The 16,329-nt window shown below is 38.3% G+C and overlaps 1 long non-coding RNA gene across 1 annotated transcript in view; it reads left to right on the top strand.

Annotated features, from left to right (window-relative positions):
- The first annotated feature begins 19 nt into the window (after nt 1-19).
- Nucleotides 20-16,329, top strand: part of LOC118145002 (uncharacterized) — a 46,762-nt gene continuing 30,452 nt past the window's right edge. The window contains exons 1-2 of the long non-coding RNA XR_004730044.3: nt 20-147; nt 5,133-5,240. This is a non-coding gene — a long non-coding RNA (uncharacterized LOC118145002). The remainder of the gene's footprint in view (nt 148-5,132; nt 5,241-16,329) is intronic.

The raw sequence follows: 16,329 nt of genomic DNA, 5'->3' as shown, positions 1-16,329 counted from the left end.
GATTTTTTTCAGGGACCTGAAAGCTTTTTAATCCAATAAGATACAAAAATATTCAAGTGAAAGCATACAACAAATCCCTTCAACTTGCTAGAAGGACTCAAAGATTATGATCTTCTTTTAATTAACACCTCATCCCAAATATTTAAAGTAAGTACTTATATTTTATAGGCCCCTAAATAAGTGACGATAAAATGAAAGAAACAATAACAAAGATTTCGTAAGTAGAATTGTTCATTCTAGTTCACTCTAACCTAAAAACAAGCAAGTAAAAAGATAAATGGTTTGTTTATATATTAACTCATTATATATTATGTTGTAGTCTATTTCTGTTCCTTTCACTTAAGCTACAGGAGTCAGAAAACTGTGATGGAGGATTTTTTTTTTCTTCTTTTCTTTTTCTTTCTGACCACCTGTTTTGGTCCTCATTGCATTGTATGACACACATATTTTTCGTTAGCTATTACCCTGTGATCAGAAAGGTTGCTAATGAAATATGCCAGAAGCAGCCTAAGGCCTGTTTCTCATCTGAAATGTGCTGGATTGCAGACTCTTATTTATCCTGATGAATTGACAGCAGAACTCCAGAGAGGTAGTTCAGTTTTCTGCCCTAGACAGATACTGTGAATATTAACCCCTCAAAATTGTTTTCCTGAAGGATGGCACATATCATGGCTTTACAAGATAAACACACTCACCCTCCCCTCTCTTTTTTAGGCTTTTAATTTTGTTGTTGTTGTTGCTTTTTTCAATGAAAGAAAAATATTTTAAATCTGCCTTTCACTTTGCAATTATAAAGAGGTGATGCATTCAGAATGAAGTGCTGTATCAAGAATTAGTTCTTGTCATCTTGTCATTCAAATATGATAACACAATACCAGTCCATAAAGAACTGTAGAAGGACCTAGGTCGGGGAATGATTGTGGGCATTTGTTAATATTTTCTTTTTAAATTATCAGTAGGGAAAGTTCCTTGACTAAGCAGCTCCAAGTTACTCTTTTAATATGCTATGCTAGGGTCTCCCAGTGACCTCCAAGCACATGATGGTGCTGTGTTGACACCAAACGAGAAAGCACTGACTTAAGCCACAGGAGTGCCACATTCAGTGCTCTCAGATGGCCTATTGCCAACTGCCTTTCACAAAATTTGATCCCCGTCACAAAATGCCTACAGTAGAAACATTACGCACTGCAGAGTGAGATTATAACTAAGCAATAAATGCAGATAGTATTTTCTTTACAAGTCCCCAGACTTTAATCCTATTGAGTTAGAACAGCATCATGGAAAATGCCACAGGCCTAAAAAGTTAAAGAGGAAGAGCTGATTGTTCATAAAAATTATACAGAAGTAAGGATCTTCCTTTATCCAGCCCTTTTAAACTGTATATTATTCCTGTATTAAATGTTGCTTTACGGAGGGAAAGAAAAGCAGGAAGATGTTTATATACAAAGATTCATGGTAATTGGGGCTGAACTAAGACATAAGGACACATTGGGCATATGAATAATTTAGTATTATGGAAAAGCTACTGATGTATCTATGCTTTAAAATTATATTAACTATTTGGTTAACATTTATTTAAACAACTGAATGTTTGGGGAAGTTTTGCTGAAAGTGGTATGGCGAAACTCACTCTATTAGGTTAAATTCAGTTCTGGCCTGAAAATCATCTGCCCATTAGCCAGACCCTTCCACCCTCAGGTCTTCTCTGGCATAAATTTTGGGGATCTCATTTCCTTTTCAAAGGATCTGTCAGTATTTCATCCTTAAATGCATAAAATTTTCTCCATAGGATTTCTGGTAAATATAATTTTGCATTTGTATTTAGTATTTTTCCAATAATATTTTAGTATTGAAGTGATATACTTAGGTCCTCACCTAGTGGGACCTGGAAAGTAGCTTGATGCTTCTACCATCACTTCCACAACTACCACCCAAATCACCACAATTACCACAATACCATGAGGGCAACACAGTCACTGACATCCCCATCACCATCAGAAACACTGCCATGCTAGCACCATATGAATTGTTAATTTAAGTTCAGCCTAAAGCTGCCTCTTTACAATTTTTTTTTTAGTCTTGCTCTTTTGCCCAGGCTGGATTGCAGTGGTGCAATGTCAGCTCACTGCAACCTCCACCTCCTGGGTTCAAGCAATTCTCCTTTCTTAGCCTCCTGAATAGCTGGGATTACAGGTGCATACCACCACGCTGGATAATTTTTTGTGTATTTTTAGTAGAGACAGAGTCTTACCATGTTGGTCAAGCTGGTGTCGAACTCTTGACCTTGTGATCCACCTGCCTTGGCCTCCCAAAGTGCTGGGACTACATGCATGAGCCACTGTGCCTGGCCCTCTTTACGTATTTTAAGTTTAGGTTAAAGGTTTCTCTTGACACAGTGAACTGTAAGCTAACTGTATGTACAAACAGATTGCAGTGTAGTTTTCTGGCAGCCACCAAGTTTCAGTCAATCAAGGGTGGCCAACTGTTTAAACTATGTTCACATAGACAAACGCTGAGAAATAGCCAATCCAGCTGTTTTTGTGCCTTGCTTCCCTTTTTCTGTTCATAAACATTCTTCCACCAGACAGCTGTGCTAGAGTGTCTTTGAATCTATTCTGGTTCAGGGGCTGCCAGATTCATGAATCATTTTTGCTCAATTAAACTGTTAAATTTAATTTGTCTAAGGTGCTTTTTTTTTTTGAACAGTATCTATAAAACAAGTTACAAACAAAATTGTTTAGGTAAGTGCTTCTCGAATTTCAATGAGCAATGATTATCAGAGTATCTTATTAAGACACAAATTCTGATTTAATAGATTCAGATCAAGAGTCTGCATTTATAACATGCTTCCAGAGAATGCCAGTGCTGTTATACAGACCAATCTTTGAAGGGCAAGGCTTGTGACTGATTCAATACAAAGATAATCACAAAGACTGTGATTATCTAAGAGTAACCAACAACTGTATTAGAAATCTCTCTTAAACATACCTAGTGTGTATCAATGTTAACTTACACACAAGATCAATTAGAGGTAACAAATCCTATAAAAACTTTACTGTAATACTCCTTTAAATAGCAAATGAATTAATGTTTAAAATATGAGTCTCTTAAAAATATGTTAACCTAAAATCATTCATGGACACAGCTTTTTACTTAAGGTGGTATACTTAAATAAAACAAGAACACGTACCAATAAAGACAACCATGTATAAGGGGTATAGACATACGAATAACATAAAAATATTAAATTAATGTAGGAATCTATCATCAGACAAATATATTTCACAAATAAATAGAAATTATGCACATTACATTTGGAGAGGTCTCAGGAAGACTAGCTTGAGGTTTTACCGGTTCATTTAAGTTCTAGCGTCTTTGAATTTTGAGTCCCTAAACAGTGTTTCATAACTTCTCTTTGAGACAAGTAATTTTACATAGAAGTAAGTCTAGGAGAGAGCTTGACATAGATTTGAGATTTTGGCTGCTGTATGTCTGCGATGCATCATTCTATGTTTTTTGTTTTTTTTTTTTTTGAGATGGAGTCTTGCTCTGTTGCCCAGGCTGAAGTGCAATGCTCTTATACTCTACTTTTTCCCTCCTGCCCTGTCAGACATACAAAACTCAACAATATTCCTCAATGAATATGTGAGTTAGAACTAAAAGCTTCTAGCTATTTCATTGATCTAATTGTGATATAGACGAGGATGAGCAAATGTTTGTAATTCTTATAGTAGGACATCTTATTCTTATTAGACCCCTAAGGTTCCTATTCATTTTCATCCCCTACCATGGTGATCTATAATTTCCTTTTACCTAATTATTTCAATTTCTACACCTACTGGCAAAGTTCATTTATGCAATTATGAAGATATATTCTCTCCATCCTGTTTCTAGTTCTTATTTGTGAATGGACATCTCTCAGATGTAGTGACTAAGCCTTTAGACCTCTGTGTTTCACATATTGTTCACTATTTGCAGCATGAACCTGAATTACAATTTCTGAATGGTCGGTAGCCTTCACTTCCTAGCTGCAGGCAGAACAAATGTGCTTGTTCCCCAAAGAGGTAATCAGAAGTTATCCTCCTCCTGGGACAAAAGAAAATCAAGCAAGATTATTTAGTTCTGTTTTAAGTGCCAGTGAGCTGGTTCAGAAAAGAGAAGCATGCTGCGAGGTTCCCATCTAACTCTTCCAACAGATGTGTTCAATCCCAGTACATTTCAGTACATTTAGACGTAAAAATAGAGACTAATTTTTTTTACATAAACAGTACTTTGTATGCCATGAATAATCATTTGCATACAATTGTACATTTCAAGTGTATTGTGTGTTTTTAATAAAGAAAGAACACAAAGATCGCATGATTCAAATGGAAATTATTTTTCATCTAATCGTATCTAATGTGTTGCTGGCAATCTTATAGCAAATGAATACTTGTCAAATCTAAGCAAGGTTGCAAGAATTTCCCTGGCATCTTTGTAAATATGATAACTGCCTCAATTATTAAATGAGAGGATGCTCTGGCATTAGTGATTATAGCTGTGCATCAGGTGGAAGATTAATAAAAAGTGAGTTTATCATTATTGGGTAATAATAATAAGGTGGGCCTGTTTGTTTCATTTTCATATACATAATGATCTTATTATGAAGATTGTGTCTCTCATATCTACGTTTTATGAAAAAATCCTGTTCTTTATATCAGGTGTTATTTGCATTAAATTGCTATGTCGTATATGCAAGTAGTATTTGTAGTCAGTTTCTGTAGCTTGAATAAAAAGATAATTTCTAGCCCCTTGAATACTTTATAGATGACATAATTTTTAAATAATGTTTTGATCTTTTTTGTTAATTATAAAAAACACTGAGTTCCAGGGGCTCCTTAAGTAACAAGAGGAAAAGAAAGATTTGCACACTCAGAATACATGCTAAAACAAGCCAAGCCAACAATCAGACCGTTATTTCATTTCTACTCCACACTGTGCACTTAGCCCATGCTACTACAACCAGATGCTTCATAGTGTTTCTATGGCAAGGAATGTGTCAAGATTTGGGAATGAAAAAGTCACAATTCCAAATAAATAAAAATCACAGTTTTAATTTATTTACTGATTTATGGTTTTGTTTATTGTTGCAGTAAGGTTCAAGCATGAAACCTTTCCACTGATTTGCTGTCATGTTCTTCCCAACTCTGCTTAAGCCTGATTTAAGATGTCTACATACAGTGTTTGCTTATCTCTCTATGGTAAGATCGTGGTTATCTTTCAGTTGTTATTGAAAAGCATTATACAATTTTAATATTTACTTGACTGTCTCTATCCATACCCACATTGTATATCTATGTTTATCTACATATATGTCTATATAGTCAATGCATTGTTTACTTCTTATCTTTTTTTCATGATCACGAATTGCCTCTAAGAAATATAAATAAAACACTACTGTTGGTGAATGTATTTTCAGATAAAATTTGGTACTCACAGTATCTTTGACAAAAAAAAAATCTTTGCACTGTTCCCTATTTACTCATCTTCAATGTACTCCATTTGTTTTTATGAACAAATACGTGGCTTCTCTTGATTTAAAATTTGCCTGCTTTTTTGATTTTGTAATAGCCTATCCACATCTCAACCACTGTTTTCCCCTTTACAGAAAAAAAAAATTGTTATTATTAGCATTTACAAACAGCTGTCACAATATTACGTATTTATTTGTGAACTTGCTTTTCGTCCTTCTCACAACTGAGTTCTACAAGTCCAGAGACTTTGCCCAGCATGTTCACTACTTTTGAACCAGGGCATATATATCTATGGAATGATTTATTAACAGAATAAATACCTACATGCATCCATTCAACAAATATTTTTGAGCAATTGCTACCTAGCAGCTTTGTCTTAGACCCTACAGATAAAAAGGTAAGGGGAGAAAAGTCATGTTAGTCCCCTTCAACTCTAATGGGGGAAACAGATGACTGCACAGGCAGTTTGAAATGCAGTGTCATAAGTGGTTTAACGGAGGAAGAACAAAGTAAAAAAATTTATAGGAGGGACTCTTTACCTATTAAGGGTGGATTGATATTGATGCTCTGGTGGAAGATAGACCTTAAAGAGACCTGAAAAATAAGGAGGAAAGAGAGTGATGGAAATGGGATTTTCCAGACAGAGGAAACAAACTTTAAAGACTCATGAAGATGGGAGTTGCATGATGATAATATAAGCAAGTGCCCAGTGTATAAGGGAAGTGGAAATTTGTCCAGACTGATGGGACCATTGTGATGTCTGCAGCAGTTAAAAGCTCTTGAAGGGGCATTCAATGCTCTTCTTGGAGTTCAAGCCTTTTCATATGTCGTAAAAGGCCTCCAGGATGCTTTATGCAGATGTTTTCCAGATCATGGGAACAGGATGATTTTAGACAACTTGAAAGGCCATTAAATGTACAACAAACAGAAATAAACATTGTTTCAGAGTGAATTTAGCCTACCTCTTGAAATTTCCTACATTAGAAGGTCACAGAATCAAATTTGATGCCTGGACAATTTAAAGATCTGAGTAGTTTATTTCATTACTCATTAATAATGTTTGCATTTCTGTCTTAAGAGTAATCATTTATCATATTTCAGTGAAATAAACCAATTGCCACTAAAATGAAGAGTTCCCTGCCCTCGGCTCATGATGCAATTGATATTAAAGGTTAGAAAATAATTGAAGAAATGATGTTGGCAATAGAAAACCTAACAATCTGTGGCTTCTACTCTCAACTAAAACAAGTTCTGGTGAAGATGTTTCTGGGTTTTGTTGTTGTTGTTAATTTTGTTTTTCTTAGCAACAAGAAAATGTACCTTTTTCTGGTGCACAATAAGTAATTCTCTTAAGATGTGTTTGCTTATCTGAGTACTGTATCTGCCTTTCCTCCTGCTCAGATCTCACTCATCTTTTCAGATAACATTGACGTTGACTAAGGACCCATTAGATACCAGACAAAGAATGAAGCAGTGAAAGGGTAGCCAGTTAGTAAGACACAATTCCAAATAGAAAGATGTTTCAAAATTATATTATACTATGTTCCTTTTACAAAGATTTACAATGCACGTTATTTTAATAATAATTCTGAGTTTATAGTAATGTACTGTTTTTAACTGTGTTTAACCACCATACTTTATTAAATTGCAGAATTATTTCTCATGTGACACCTGTTTAATTTCTATGGAATGCTAGAATTTGGAAACCAAATTAAGAAAAAACCTATTTTGATGGGATAGTATACCAGCCTTCATTATTTTTTAGAGAATTTATCAGTGTCTTGAGGATAGAGATAGAGGACCTCTATCTGTATATTGTTGTTTCTCATTTGAAATGAAGAGAAACGTTCTTTACGTTATTCTTGATGGTATTTTCAATTGCATACGGCTTGTGCGTGACAGATTGAAGAAATAAAAAGAAGTTTATTTAAATACATTTAAATGAGGGTAGTGTGACAAATTACTGTTTTCTATTTTCATAGCAATGACATTAGTATAATTTCTTGAACTCATGTAGCCATTTACTTCTTAATATTTGTGAAACAACCTTTTTTTGCCATTCATAGACAAAATATTCTTAGTAAGATGCCATTCATAGACAAAATATTCTTAGTAAGATGCAGAATGATGATTCCCCTTAATGTAGCATCTTTTACTCCCTAACAAGCTAGTTATTCCAACCTTGGTAATCACCTTGGCTCTTGAACCATAACTTAGCGAGGCCACTTAGGTTTCAGTACTTTTATTTTTGCTTCTCTGTCATTAAAATGTAGGTCCTGTTTATTTTTTTTTTATTAAAAAAAACCTAATTTAAAACATGCAAAAGACTTGCAAAGACGTTTTTCTAAAGATGTACAAATGACCAATAAGCATATAAAAGGATCCTCAACATCATTAATCATTAGGGAAATGCAAATCAAAATCACAATGAGATACTACTTTACACCAATTAGGGTGGCTATTAGCAAACAAAAACAGAAAATCACATGTTGGTGGAGAAATTGCAACCAGTACTCATTACTGATAGAAATGTAAGATGATGCATCCGCTATGGAAAACAGTATTGTACATCCTTAAAAAGTAAATACAGAATTAGCATATAATCCAGCATATCCACTTCTAAGCATATGTCAAAAAATTTGAAAGTAAGAACATTCAAAACGTTACTTGAATACTCACATTTGTAGCACCATTATTCACACTAACCAAAAGGCAGGAGCAACATAAGTATCCATAGATGGTTGAATAGATAAATAAAATGTGTTATATACATGTCATAAAATGATATTCAGTCTTACAGAAAAGGAAGTTCTGACACATGCTATTATATGGATGAAACATGAAGGCATTATGCTAAGTGAAAAGGATTAAAAATTAACTTAAAAATGATTAAAATAGTAATTTTTATTTCACATTTTTTCCACAATAAAGAATGAATGAAGTAATGACCGAATTAATTAATTAATAATTTAGGCTTTGTGTTGCCCATTTCGCTTTTAAGGGACATGGAAATTATCTATAAAAGAAGAGGAAAAAAGAAACTGCAATGCTATTGTTGTCAGGCAGCAGGAAATAAAATAGCACGAAATATGCCCTCAGAAATTTTATTAAATGATAATGGATTATCTAAAACTAATGATAACTGGCTGGTCATGGTGGCTCACACCTGTGGTCCCAGCACTTTGGAAGACCAAGGTGGACAGATCACTTGACGTCAGGAGTTCAAGACCAGCCTGAGCCTGGCCAACATGGTGAAACCCCATCATTACTAAAAATAAAAAAATCAGACAGGCACGGTGGCAGACACCTGTAGCTCCAGCTACTGGGGAGACTGAGGCAGGAGAATCACTTGCATCCAGGAAGTGGAGGTTGCAGTGAGCCAAGATCGTGCCACTACACTCCAGCCCTGGAAACTTGGTGAGATACTGTCTCAAAAATAAAATAAAATAAAAATCATTAAAATAATTGCAACAACAAATAAAAAAGACAGTGTTGCTTAATTATATTTATATATTCTTCCTAAGAGAGCTCTGAACCTGAAATGTGCTTTCTCTTTTGGGGAATTTCCAATACCCAGCTGAGATATTTTGTGAGTGGTCATCAAAACATTAAGAGTCATCTTGATCATTTGATGATCCAGATTTTTTAGTGCAATTTGATGCTTGTTCATGCACCATTCCTCTCACTCCAGTGACAACTGGCTCACTTATACAAAAACTGATTTTGTCTAGCTTTCTCCTTTTATAAATATTGATTATATGCATTAATAAAACAGAAAACTGTAGCCGAGAAACTTTAGTAAATAAGTACCTTAAAGTTGTCTGGCCAGAAATGGCAAAACCTGAGATCACATTCTGGTTTTCCTGATTAATAATGTCATTTTTTGACCATATCAGTTGACTCGGGCCTTAAGTAAGCCATTGTTTTTGGCTATAAAGCTGTCCTGCTTGTCCTACAGTATCTGTGACTCAAAGTACAAATTGAAGCAGTTTAAATAAATTAACTGATGTTACTTTAGGGAGGTAGCATGTGTCTCAACTACTTGCTTTTAAATATTTTAAAAGAAGTCTTTGAAATCTTTCATATTGTGAGACAAAGAATACTGCCAACACCTTGTCTCTTTGTTCCTATAAAGAGATTTTCACAATGTGCCTATTCGTCTAGCTAAAATGAATCATTCAGTTCAGAGTAACTATACATATGAAGAAACTAAAAGACATTTAGTAGTGCTTTATTAAATCTACTGAAAACATTGTCATTTTTAATGACAAAGTTGAGAAGACAGTATTTAAAGTACAGTACCATTCTTTTACATGCTCGGGATTTCAAGAGAGTTGTAAAAGTCGTTGATAATGTATCTCAGGGGTGAATTACTAGTATCTCATGCCAGTTCAGCAGAGTAACACTTTGGAAATGTCCCATTCAGTTGGGTTTCTCTCTCTTCTGCGTTTTTAATAGCTTGCTTTGTCTGAGTCCCTTCTTTTTCCATAGGTTTCACCTAGTAGTCTGTGGGCTTGTCTGGGATTCATCAGAAGAACTCATCATTCTTCACTTTTCTTTCCGAGGCTTCTTGTCCTTAGATGTTTCTCTGAAGGCAGACAAAGAAGCGAACCTCTGATTAGCTAGTTAAGAGCAAACGGAGCAGATACAGAGAGCAGGGTGCTGGGGGGGGACCCTGCCACCCCCCCCCCCGTCCCCTGTGACTCTTGTGTGTAGGGAATCTTGGCTTTGTTTCTCTTCGTGGCATTCTAGCTGTTGGATGGGTTGGAATAAGGTTCCAGGGCAACTGAAGGCATCTGACCAAGGCCACACCTTAGCCTTGCCTGAAGGCTCCTTGACTGGTTCCAGTCCGTGACCACCCACTAGGGTTTCAGCCAAGACCCCTGGACTTTTCTATGCCATTTCCCTCCTTCTTTCATGGATTGTAGTGGCTCCTATCTCTTCTTTTATAATGTTAAGAGTGTTGCTGCAGACTACAAAGATATTACTGGGTAGGATGAGCACTTGGCCCAGTCATCACAAATGTAATTTATAACGATGTGGTTTTCATCTATTCTGAGAAACAGGGAGTATGCAGCAGTTAAAAGACTTTATTCCCCCTGTCGAAAAAACAATGTGCATAGAGCAAGAGTCTTTTTCCCCTAGGCACCATTCCCTCCCTACACTAAAGCAGTTTTTTTTTCTTTTTTCCACCATGTCAGGATTTCACATAGCCCTGCAAATACTGGGGGCTTTTCAATGTGAGAAGTGTTTTTTTTTCTTCTAGGAAGCATCTCACTAGGCTAGGTCTCCAATTCATGGGACTTCTTTTGCCTCCTTTGTTTGAGAAGGGCCTGGTTTCACAACTTCACTTTAGCACCCTGTAGGGAAGCAATGGAGGAGCAGCCCCATAAGCAGCTGGCTGTAAATTTGGCGAGGGCTCTCTGAGACTTAATTTAAATGAACTCATGAACAACCCTGACATACCATTTACCACAAACTCAATTTCAAGATTTGGTTGAAACCCTAGAAAGGAAAACTAGATCTGAGTTATCCAAAGGCAGGCAACAATGGAAGTCAAAAGGCACAGCATAGGTAGGCAGGACTAATCCTGCTTATTAGGCCCCTCTTCATGGAAGGAGGCCATATTTATATTCATGGCATAGGCAAGGTCTACAGACTTCAAAGGTTACTGACAGCAGAGGTAATAGGGAGCAGGTAGGGGAGTATGAATGAATCCTACCATCTAGGCCCCACTGCTTCATGGGTGAAGGTCACACTGGAATCCATGAGCAGTACCTGAGTAGTTGCTGGGACTTGGGGATAAAATGATGGAAGATGAAAAGGGGATTCCCTTTCTTTCTGTCCCTCATACATCCTGTGTTTTCACTGAAAGAGAGAAAGGAACTAAGAGACACATCTTTTCCTCACTTTCAGATGGGTAACCAACTATCCTCAGTCTAGATTCCTCTGGAGTGTTTACTGAATCATTGGGACTGCTTTGACCCTCAGACTCTGGAGAAAAAAACAACACCTCATAGCTCTTTGCACATGAGTTTGGCCAAATTGTAATTTGTGGAAATAACTGGCTTGGCCTCAGGAAGCCATCTGACACTATCCTGCAGCTGGACGTTTGCTGCAAATTGAAGAGCAGATGGTAGATCACATATGTTCAGGCTTTGTTTGCCTTGCAGAGTAACTCAGACCTTTGCCGACACTGTGGGATTAATCCAGCCCTCGCATTGGCCATCTCAGGAGAGGCTGCAAGGGGCAATGCCAGGGAACTAGAGAAACTCCAGAGCCACCTCCAGCAGGAGAGCCAACTCCCATTGCGTCTGCTACTCCAAGTCCACCCCATCCTTCCTATCCAGTTTCTCTCTCTCACTTTCCCTCTTCTAAAAGTCCTCATTTTAGACAGATCCCAGTCTCACTCCTGCCCCTAAAACAGATGTCTGGTGAATATGCCCCCAGTAAGGTGCAGGCCCCCTTCATTTACTGGACTTAAGCCAAATTATGGGCACCTTGGCAAATTTTCACATGACCCTGACAGGTATAGAGAGGCTTTCCAGAATTTATCTCAAGTATTTGAACTTTCCTGGAAAGACGTTATGTTACCTTTGAATCAAAGTCTGACTGACACTGATAATCAGGCTACTCTGCAAGTGGCAGAGAGATTTGGGGATGAGCTTTGTGTCTCATATAGCATCAGGGAAGAAGATGAGCCTTATCCGATTGGAAGAGTAGCAGTACCATTAGAAGACCCTAAATGGGATCCTAATGATGAAATGGAATGGAATAGGAAATACATTCAGCTGTGTATAATGGAACACTTACAAAGGCCTAGAAATAAGCATCTCAACTACTCCAAACTATGCATGATAGCCCTGGGATTTAATGAAAATCCCTCTGCCTTCCTGGAAAGACTAAGAGGGGCCTTGGTAAAGCACACTTCTCAATCTCCTGATCCAGTTGAGGGACAACTAATCCTAAAGGATAAATTTATTACTCAGGCAGCCCTTGATATCAGGAGGAAGATGCAGAAACAGGTCATGAGACAAGATAGTATGTATTAGTCTGTTCTAACTCTGCTATGAAGAAACAATCAAGACTGGGTAATTTATAAAGTAAAGAGTTTTCATTGACTCACAGCTCTGCATGGCCAGGGAGGCCTCAGAAAACGTACAATCATGGTGGAAGGCACATCTTCACAGAGTGCCAGGAGAGAGAATGAGTGCCCAGGGAAGAGAGAAGCCCCTTATAAAAACCATCAGATCTCATGAATACTCAGTCACTGTCACAAGTATGGGATGGGGGAAACTGCCTCATGATTCAATTATCTCCACCTGGTCCCTCCCATGATATTTGTATATTATGGATTCAAGAGGAGATTTGGGTGGGACCACAGCCAAATCATATTATTCTGCCCCTGGTCCCTCCCAGATCTCATGTTATTTCAATTCAAAACACAATCATGCCCTTCCAACAGTCCCCCAATGTCTTACCTCATTCTAGCATTAACTCAACATTCAAATCCAAAGATTATTCTAAGAAAAGGCAAGTCCCTTCTACCTGTGAGCCTATAAAATCAAAAGTAAAATAGCTACTTCTTAGATACAATGAAGACACAGGATTGGGTAAATATAGCCATTTAAAATGGGAGAAATTAGCCAAAACAAAGAGGCTACAGGTGCCATGCAAGTCTGAAATACAATAGGGCAGTCAATAAAACTTAAAGTTTCAAAATGATCTTCTTGGCCTCCATATCTCACATCCAGGGCATGCTGATGCAAGAGATAAGCCCCCATGGTCTTGGAAAGTTCTGGCCCTGTGACTTTGTGGGATACAGCCTTCTCCTGGTTGCTTTCATAAGCTGGCACTAAGTATCTGTAACTGTTCTAGGTCTACAGTGCAAGCTGTCAGTGGATCTATCATTCTGGGGTCTGGAGGATTGTGGCTCTCTTCTTACAGCCCCACTAAGCAGTGCCCCAGTGGGGACATTGTGTGGGGGCTCTAACCCCACATTTTCCTTCTGCACTGCCCTAGCAGAGGTCCTACATGAGGGCTCTGCCTCTGCAGCAAACTTATGTCTGTGCATCCAGGAATTTCCATAAATCCTCTGAAATCTGGGCAGAAGATCCCAAACCTCAATTCTTGACTTTTTTGCACTCGAAGGCCCAACACCACATGTAAGCACAAGGCTTAGGGCTTGCAGCTTGTGAAGCAACAGCCTGAGTTGACTGTTGACCCCTTTTAGCCACAGCTGGAGCTGAAGAAGCTGGGATGCAGGGCACCAGGTTTTGAGGCTACACTAGGCTGGCCCACAAAACCATTTTTGCCTCCTAGACCTCAAGACCTGTGATAGGAGGTGCTGCTGCAAAGGTCTCTGTCATGTCCTGGAGAAGTTTCCTCATTGTCTTGGTGATTAATATTTGGCTCATTGTTACTTTTGTGAATTTCTGTAGCAGGCTTGAATTTCTCCCTAGAAAATGGGTTTTTATTTTCTATCTCACTGTCAGGCTACATTATTTTCCAAGCTTTTATGCTATGCTTCCTCTTGAATGCTTTGAAACTTTGAAATTTCTTCCACCAGATATCCTAAGTCATCTCTCTCAAGTTCAAAGTTTCACAAATCTCTAGGGCAGGGGCAAAATATTGCAGTCTCCTTGCATAGCAAGAGTCACTTTTACTCCTGTTGCCAACAATGTCTCCATCTGAGACCACCTCAGCCTGAGCTTCATTGTTCAAACCATTCAATAAATATTCAGGGAGTTTCAAACTTTTCCACATGTTTCTGTCTTTTTCTGAGCCCTACAGACTATTCCAACCTCCACCTATTATTTAGTTCCAAAGTCGCTTTCACGTTTTTAGTATCTTTACAGCAATGCCCCACTCTTTGAGTTACCAATTTACTACTGTATTAATCTATTCTCATGCTGCTATGAAGAAATACCTGCGACTGGGTAATTTATAAAGGAAACAGGTTTAATTGACTCACAGTTTTACATGGCCAGGGAGGCCTCAGGAAACTTACAATCATGGTAGAAGGCATCTCTTCACAGGGTGGCAGGGGAAAGAATGAGTTCCTAGCAAAGGAAGAAGTCCCTTATAAAACCATCAGATTTTGTGGTATAGTTCTCACAAGAAGAGAATGGTGTAAACGACCCCCATGATTCAATTATTTTGACCTGGTCTCTTCCATGACGTGGGGATTATGGAAACTACAATTCAAGATGAAATTTGGGTGCGAACTCAACAAAACCATATCATAGTACTTTAGAGAGCCTCCTGAAAGTGGCCACTTTGGCATTTTACAACAGAGATAGGGAGGAGGCCCAGGAGAGAAAGAAGTACACTAGAAAAAGGTGGAGGCATTATGGTTACCTTTCAGGCCTACAAACCCCAGAATCTCCAGGATGTACATGTTAACTGCTATGAATGTGGCAAGTCAGGACATTTTACAAAGGACTGTCCAGACAGCATGAGGAAGCCACCTCTGCCCTGTCTAATCTGCAATGGGGGCCACCAGAGAGTGGACTGTCTGTGGAGCTGCAGGTCACAAATTCCATCTCCCAAATGGTCCAGCAGGACTGATGGGTCCCAGGCCCCTCTTCCCCGCTTTGGTGGTCCAGACCACCATTACCATACAGGAGCTCTGGGTGAGTCTGAATATCAGAGGTAGGAAAGTGAACCTCTTTCTGGACACTGAAGTAGGACTTTCAGTTATCCTCTCCTCGTCCTCTCTTATCATGACTGTGAGTGGTGTCTCAGGAAGGCCTTTAACCTGATATTTTCCCTAATTTCTTAGTTGTAACTCGGGAGACCTCTTGTTTACCCACAGCTTTATAATCATGCCTGAAAGCCCAAATTCTCTGCTGGGTAGGGATACTCTGGTCCATATGGGAACCACCAACCTGATGGCTCCAGGACGAATTCTTTGTCTCCCCCTAGTGGACACAAATATTAACCCAGTGGTTTGGAAAACTCAAGGGAAAATTGGCTGAACCACAACTGCCAAGCCAATCTGGATCCACCTTTACCAGAGACATAACCAGAGACAATATCCCCTGAAACCAGAAGTTAGGAAAGGACTAACTTCTTTTCATAACCAGAGACAATCTCCCTGAAACAAGAAGTTAGAAAAGGACTAGAAAGGACTAGAAGTTAGGAAAGGACTTGATAACTTGAGTATTCAAGGCCTCCTCAAACCCTGCAACAGCCCTTTTAATACCCCAGTATTGGGGGTATGAGAACCCGATGGGGAATAGAAACTGGTCCAGGATTTCTGCTTTGTTAATGCAGCTGTGGTTTCAATTCACCTGGTGATTTCCAATCTCTATAACCTGCTCTTATGGTTTGGCTGGGTCCCCATCCAAATCTCATCTTGAATTTGACCCCTCAATTCCCATGTGTCATGGGAGGAACCTGGTGGGAAGTGATTGAATTACAGCAGCAAGTCTTTCTTGCATGGTTCTCATGATAGCGAACAAGTCTCATGAGACCTGATACTTTTACAAAACAGGAGTTTGCCTACACAAGATCTCACTTTGCCTGCTGCCATCCATGTAAGATGTGACTTGCTCTTCCTTGCCTTCCACCATGATTGTGAGGCTTCCACAGCCATGTGGAACTGTAAGTCCAGTTAAACCTTTTTCTTTTGTAAATTGACCAGTATTGGGTATTTCTTTATCAGCAGTGTGAAAACAAATATACCTGCTAAGTCAAATTCCTGAGGAAACTAAATAGTGCATAGTCCTGGACCTAAAGAATGCGTTTTTCTACATACTGTTGCACCCTGAGTTCTAATATTCATTTGCATTTGAGGATCCATCCAAACATA

This window comes from Callithrix jacchus, chromosome 8 (assembly GCF_049354715.1).
Source record: "Callithrix jacchus isolate 240 chromosome 8, calJac240_pri, whole genome shotgun sequence".
Taxonomy (NCBI): domain Eukaryota; kingdom Metazoa; phylum Chordata; class Mammalia; order Primates; family Cebidae; genus Callithrix; species Callithrix jacchus.
Note: the sequence above shows the minus strand (reverse complement) of the source record. Positions and strands in the feature narration are given on the sequence as shown.